Below are 8,302 nucleotides of genomic sequence, written 5' to 3' on the forward strand. Positions count from 1 at the left end.
ACAATGGCTTGCAGTTGGTGAAGTACTTGTAGGAGTACTCTTTCAAGCGCACAGGGATTTCACCATGAGTAGATAGGATAAGGGTTCCTCCTCCAGTGGAACCGGATGAATGATATTGAGCCATGGTTGTAGCCACAGCTGCAGCTATAGCAGCATTTAGAGTTGTCATGTCGAACTGAGCAGTAGGTGGTGTTGGTGCGGGAGGATTGCTTCTTGGTGATTTACGTGGAGGCATCTTTGCACTATAAGTTTACGAAGAGGAAAACATTGATAAGAATTTAATAGAAAAATTCATGAGAATGACCCATGGACTAACTCGCCGTAGGCCAACTATACAACTGAATAACACAATTACTTGTAAATGAAAGCATTTGGATATAAATTTCCATGAGATTCAGATATCTATCAATATTACTGAAATTACAGATGTAACAAGTTCGGGAAAAATGACATATAAGTAGGTCTTACATCAACCAAGATGGGAAAATTTTGACAAAAATATTACCTAATCAAGACCTTAACAGGTCTAAGATTTACAGGGATAGGAATTTAGCATAGATTTTTTACACAAACTAAGTTATATCCAAAAGAGAAATTGATGAGAATCTATTGGCGATAAGAACTACCAACGTGAGTTCTTGACCTCGACAGAAGACGTTTTTGTTGGATTAATGTCTAAGTCCATAACTATATTTGGTAAGACTTGACCCGACCCGGCATGGTCCATTTGGGTTGCATACCATCATGCACTTGAATGAGAGAAATAAGACACTTATGGTTATTAATATATTATAAGTTCTAGTATATTAATAATAAGAATAATAAGATTATTTAATTAGTATTGATCAAGAATTAATCTAGGATTAATTAAGTGATCAAAAGAAGACTAATTAAATATATGGGTTGATTGTGTAAATCATCCATACTTGTATAGTGGGCTAATGCTCCATGGATAATCAAGTTGGGCTAAAACCCATAGGATGGTCCATGGATGCTCCATGGTGTATTTGTACCCATGGATCCAAGGAAATGGAAAGCCATGACAATTAAGAGTTTACCCTAATTGTGTAACTATATAAGCATCTTATTATTGAGGAAAAATTGGCCACTAGTATTATTCAAGAAAGGGCTAGCCGATTTTGGTGAGTGTAGAATTCTCTCAAGTCATTCTAAGTGTTTTGATGATTGTGATTCCATTTGAGGTGTCACACTTGGGGCACTAAGCACTCAAGCTTCATGAAGACTTTCTACATCAAGAGGTATGTATTCTATCTTGTTACATTATTGTTTTGTATGCTAGATTAGGATAATACCTTGGAAGTTCTTATTTGCATGTATAATAGAGAAAACATAGATCCAAGGTATTTAGGGTTGCATGTACACTTAGGAAGTGTTAGAATGCTCAAAACCCAACAGTGGTATCAGAGCCACGGGTTGTTTTCTGTTATATTGATGCAAATATTTTATTTTCAAAGTTGAAAAAAAAACCATGAAGTTTGTCAAATTTTAAGATAATTACTTGTTCTTGTGAAAAACTAATTATTTGTAAAATTTGAATAATTTGCTTTATGAGTTGAATTAGGTCAAATTTAATAAAAGATAAAATAATATGATTATTTTATTAGTTTTAAAAGTTTGATCTAAAAAGTTTTATTTTTTTGAAACCTCCATAAGTTATGGATTTGAAAAGGTTTTAAAAAAAATTGATTCAAAGTTTTTTTTTGGAGTTACAAAATTTGGTGTTAATGTTTTAAAGGATTACATAACTTAAGAATAAGTTATGGATCACCAAAAGTTTTTTGTGTTATCTTGTTTTATGAGTGAATTTGGATTAATGATGAAAATTATGTGATAGTTGGTTTTAATCCAAATTAATCTAAGAATTGATTCTAAAATGTGTTTTTGTAACTTGTCCTCAAGTTATTTGAAAAGTCACATTTAAGAATCATAAAACTCATAAAAATTGGCAAAGGTTACAAAATGAAGAGTCTAGTTCTAATTAAATGGTTTTATGACTCCATAACTTGTCCTCAAGTTATGGAGGACCAAGAGTCTCTTCATTTAATAAAATAAAATAAAATAAAAAAAAGTGTAACCTTAATTAATTCCATAAGTTATAAAATAAAGAAAAGTTAATTCTTTTATTAGTTTAAAGTCTTCCATAACTTGTCCTCAAGTTATGGAACTTGAAGAGTTTTTGGATTAAAACTACTTTAAACACATAAGTTATGGAATTAATTAGTTTTGAATAGTTTCAAAACTTGCCCTCAAGTTTTGGAATTTGTAAAGTTTTCACTTATGAATACTTTAATTCCAAGTTAGCCCTTAGAATTTTAAAAGTTAAAATTCAACCCTTATACTTTATAATATTATAAGTTAATAATATATATATATGTATAAGAGTAAAGTCAGTCTTACCGCTAGTACGCCTCATTCACGAAGCCGGTCTATAAGGTGGGTATAAGGTTGTTGCCTATAAAATGGCAACTTAATGGGTGTCCACTCTCACCCACCGCTTGCTTGACTGGTGGAGGGTCGTTAGCCGAACGGGTTTGACAGGACTAGAATTCTCCCTTCATTAAAAGTATTAATGATAATACTAAGTAACTAAACTCTTAATAATACCCAATCTTAGTTACTTAGGAAAAATGTGAATAAGGTGCTAATCCATGAAATTGCACTTTACACTTTGTCTAAGTCGTTAGTGGAGCGTGTGTGGTTAACCGGCACACTAACTTGGACTTAACAAGGTAGGTAAAGGGTGACTTAATATTTATCATAGTATCGATGGAGCGTGTGTGGTTAACCGGCACATCGATTGAGGGGTAATTTATTAAGGGTACCAAGTGATTTGCATGGTTACTTCACACCTTGTTTTGTGATCCTCGGCATCCCAGTCACAAAACCTGAAGGGCACACTCGAGATTGAAACATGCCTTTGAAAAGTTCAATGAATCTCAAAGATCTAGGAGTTTCAAAACCAATTAAAACCTAAATAATACATTTCGTTTATCTTGGTGGAAATTGGTGAATCGTCATTCACCTACCTTCAAATATTTTATAGCTTGGATTACGGCATACCTCTTCTAAGTTATAAAATAGTTTGTTGGGTCCTAGCCTTAATATTTCATATTGGGTGTCATATTAAGGACTTTAAATCAACTATCTTGAATATCTCCCAAAAGATGTCTGGTTTAGACACCTATGATCTTCCCAAATCTCTTGAAACAAGGTTTCCTAATGAAGATGATGTCCCATGGATATCATACTTCTTCACCTCTTCAAATTATTCTCCCTAACCCACAAGTTCTTGAAAAGTTTAAGGTCACTCAGGCCCTATTAGGCAAGGCAAGGTCTAGGTGTGGTCACATCTTGGAGATGTAGTCACATATTGACAAGCCGGGAGAGTTGGGTGTCAAAGTCTTGAGATAGTTGGTGGTTCAACTACTTTCTAAGTCACATAGTGAGTTCTTTTGGAACACCTATGAAAAAGACTATGACAAGACCCTTAATGATCTTATCTATTTGTTAAGATCAACTTCCTAAAACTTTATGGACATTGACAATGATGACATTGGATATCCAGTAAAGCATTCTCTTCCCAATGGAAAGGGATCGGCCATAGTCAACTCGGTTGACCAAATGGTAAAGAGAAAAGCTAAGTCTGTGATAGTCCTGTGTACCATTATCAAAGGGTCCATATGTTTGTATTGCCAAAGAAAGGGCATTGGTTGCGAAGCTGCCAAATTTACCTAAGGAGGTTAAAGTCAATAAGTTTGACTCTACTTCAGGTAAAGTCCACTATCTAACTCTGCTAAGTTTCTATTCTGAGATTCCTGATACATGATGTGACTGGGTCACATGGTGATGTTTTAAGAATCAAAGAAAAGTGAAGAAACTTAAAGAAAGAATATGCTGAATCTGATGGCGTAGATGGATTTCTATCGCATAGTTTGAAGATCGGATTCTTGAGCAACTTCTTAGGAGTTATGAGATATTGCTTAGGAATAGATAACAACAAGTTTTCATATGGATTGTAAGGATAAGTTTTTCCACAAAGTTTTAAAATAAAAGAAAATTTTTTTGATTTTATTTATTTTAAAATATCCTTACAATGGCTTTTGAGGAAAAATTGTTGCTTATATGATTCCATTAAGAGCAAGAGTGGAAATATGAAGTTGATTCTTTCATTTGTGGTAATGTCTATATTTACTAAATAAGGAAAGATTCTCATCACCCAAGTTTCATTTGGACCGGGACTTGGAATCATGCAAGTTATATAGCATGATGAATGAGAACTTTCAAGTTTTGGAAAAATTAAGACTAATTACTGGTTCACATGGATGTGTGAGTCAAGTGAAGGACTAAAGGATCGAGTACACAGTCCTGTGCACTGATTAAGTCCACCACAAAAGATCGATAAGATTATTCGTCATAGTTTACTAAAGCTCAGTAAATATGATATCGATAAGATTATTCGTCATAGTTTACTAAAGCTCAGTAAATATGATTATACTTACATGCTTAAGTGTAACTCTGAGACATTGGAAAAGGTTCCAATGTAAGGCAGAGCGAATAAGAAGAATCAAATTAGGCAGAAGGATAAAAGTTTCTCAAATCTGAAAAGATGGGAGAGTACTTTAGTATCAGTTTTTGTGATCATCTTAATGATTAAGAAACCATATCAAAATTAGTTCTCTAAGGAAATCTTAGTGCATTCTTATGACTAAGAAGAGGAACTTGAATTGTTGAAATGGTTAAATCAAGAAGATGAGTCATACTTCGTTCCAATACAAGTCTTAGAGTCATACTCCAAGATTGTCATTTGAGTGACATGTCTTAAAGAAGGTTTAAAACACTTGTCAAATGTAAGAGTAAACTTTTTCTACTCTTGTACATTTGAAATTGGTAAGTTGTGATGTTTTGGATAAAACAAAGACCAACTTAGGCCAATTGGGTAAAGTGTTTTTCTTGATTAGAATCCGCACTATCTCTTGGATGTTTGACAAGGGAGTCTTATATGTCAAGAGGACAGTGGGAGTCTTAAAGGTCTTGAAAGTCTCAAGAAATAATCAAGAATAAAACCTGAAATTCTTCACTAGCACACGACTTGAGGTTTATAACCTATCGTGTTGACATATCTGTGCCCATTCCAGTTAAAGTTGGCTTTGCATATGAGTTCTTAGAGTTCTCAGTTTGTTGCATAACAACTTGGAAGCAATGGCAGGCCCTTGAGCTGCCAGGTGGCAAGAAGTTAAGATTGAGTTCAATCCATATGGTTTTGGATTTGTCAGTATCTTTGTCTTGTGATTATGGTTTGACAAATTCATATGGGTAGGAACTCATACACCATATAAATCTAAGTGTCATAAGGTTTCTCTCCGATTCATGAAAATGATGGTGAGGAAACGCTTTCACTAAGTAGATTTTACGAAGATATCAATTGTGTTATTTGCATTTTCAAAAGTCGTTAGTGGAGCGCGTGTGGTTAACCGGCACACTAACATGGACTTGTGAGAAATGGCAAATGCCTAAGCAATTGAGACTATGATTACGGTATCCCTTTTCATGGTTCTTGAAATTGCTTAGACACACAGGTGAGCTATCTACGGAAAGGGTGTATGAATCTAAATTTCAGACTGTCCAGCTGATTTCTGAGTACATGTCAAAGCTAGTGGGAGCATAAGTGTTATGCTAATAATCATCATGTTAGTGGGAGCATGATAATTATGATAAGTATTGCAAGTTAGCAATGTTAATTATAGAAAACAAAAGTTTTAATTGGGAAAAAGTTGTTTTGCTATAATTAAGGGAGAGGAAATTATGCTTCATCTCAAATCTATAAGCTTAGATCGTGAGGTTTTAATCATTTAGTCAAGGATATATATGAATTTCATGTTGGAATGGCTCAACATAAGGAAATTCTGTATATGGGTCCATTATTTGCGTTCTAAAATTCGATTATGATTACGGCATCCCTTTTCATAATCTGAATTATGAGAACTTGGCAAATTGAAATGGAAATATTATAGCAAAAGACTGGTTTAGTCTTTATGTAAGACATCATGAATCGTGTCCCATATGCTTCGGATATAGGATCGATTACATGTGCTATATTCATCCGTTCTAAAATTTTCCAAATGCCTGGGGCATTAAGAAGGGAAAAGGTTTAGAACTGGATATGACTAAAAGGATTAAACAATTGTCGAGGACAATCTAAGGTTTACCAAAGATTGGTTACTCAAGGACAATTGGAAGTATAGTGATAATTCTGGAAGGACCATATTGACATAGTCTGTAAGGAGGCAACTCTTGTTCAGAAGTGATAGTCAAAATGGAATCTGGAAATGTTTCAAAGTTAGAATTTTCAATCTGTTTAAGATTAGGAAACTTAATGCAAGAAGGATGTTTCCAAGGAGCTGATCTCCTTTGGAATACTCTGTAATGATTGTTGTCAAGTCTTTCTGACTTTGTGCATAATCATTACAAGAGGATCAATGCATATAAGTTTAGAATCTAACAGATTTCAGTAAATGGCATGAATTTGGAATTCTTACATTTGCAGTATGGATTTGGGGGTGTGAAAAGAGAATCATTGAAGTTATGTTCAATGGATCTAGTTCACAAAGTAAAGATCATAGACAAACATAGTATGCATACTTGGTGTATGGCATAACTAGTGTTTAAGAAAACATAGTGTACATGCTTGGAGCATGGGACAACTATTGTTTTAAATTCAAGAATAAAGTTGATAGCTGAAACAGTATACAATGAATAATGTGTAATCATATGGTGATAAATAAAAGGTGTTTTATTTATGTTCAAAGGGTTGATACCATATTGGATTCTATTATTATTGTGTTTCACTTTGCATGTTTTGACTTCCCGAATAAACTGGGTTATTCTTCCAGAATGACTAAGTTATTCAAACCATCCACAGTTGGTCATATGTTGGAAGTAGATATGAATTAAGACTGTCATGATGGGTTGTAGAGGTCTAAGGTGTTGGACAAGGCTACAACAATCATGAGTGCTCATAAGTTCTGAGTATTGGATTCAACCCGCGCTCATTGGAATCACTTCATGGATTTTATCACGAGTGATCATGAGACGATAATATCTTATATTCTTCAAACCTAGAGATATGAGTTGTTACTATGAGTTGATAGTACATTGATTGCACGAAACCGCATTTGGTAACTCTGTGCTATAAAACGTGCCTTTGTGTGTGATTCAACAAGTAGTAGAACAAGCCATATGAGTCGAAGTTTATCCATTCCTTTTACCTTCGGGATAAAAGCGATATCTGTGGGCCCCTCGATGATTTGATGATGACAAATGGAAGTGCTCGGCCGGGCCAGGACTGATTTGATTTGTTCAATTAGTCAGTTGTCATAAATCGGAAATCGGGAAACAACAAATGGACAGAGAGAATGATTATAATCCATGTCTCAGTCCATATGATATCTAGAATGGAGGAATATATGATCCCTTATCTAATGGACAAGTCACTGACAAAGGTCAGAGTTCATCTACAAGGTCAGAGTTCGACAGAAGCTTTTGAGAGCTACGATTGCCAGTTGGTTCCTGAAGTCATACGCAATAATAGTTTTAGACTTATCCAAGTGGGAGACTGTTGGATTAATGTCTAAGTCCATAACTATATTTGGTAAGACTTGACCCGACCCGGCATGGTCCATTTGGGTTGCATACCATCATGCACTTGAATGAGAGAAATAAGACACTTATGGTTATTAATATATTATAAGTTCTAGTATATTAATAATAAGAATAATAAGATTATTTAATTAGTATTGATCAAGAATTAATCTAGGATTAATTAAGTGATCAAAAGAAGACTAATTAAATATATGGGTTGATTGTGTAAATCATCCATACTTGTATAGTGGGCTAATGCTCCATGGATAATCAAGTTGGGCTAAAACCCATAGGATGGTCCATGGATGCTCCATGGTGTATTTGTACCCATGGATCCAAGGAAATGGAAAGCCATGACAATTAAGAGTTTACCCTAATTGTGTAACTATATAAGCATCTTATTATTGAGGAAAAATCGGTCACTAGTATTATTCAAGAAAGGGCTAGCCGATTTTGGTGAGTGTAGAATTCTCTCAAGTCATTCTAAGTGTTTTGATGATTGTGATTCCATTTGAGGTGTGACACTTGGGGCACTAAGCACTCAAGCTTCATGAAGACTTTCTACATCAAGAGGTATGTATTCTATCTTGTTACATTATTGTTTTGTATGCTAGATTAGGATAATACCTTGGAAGTTCTTATT

Source organism: Lactuca sativa, chromosome 8 (genome assembly GCF_002870075.4).
Source record: "Lactuca sativa cultivar Salinas chromosome 8, Lsat_Salinas_v11, whole genome shotgun sequence".
Lineage (NCBI taxonomy): Eukaryota > Viridiplantae > Streptophyta > Magnoliopsida > Asterales > Asteraceae > Lactuca > Lactuca sativa.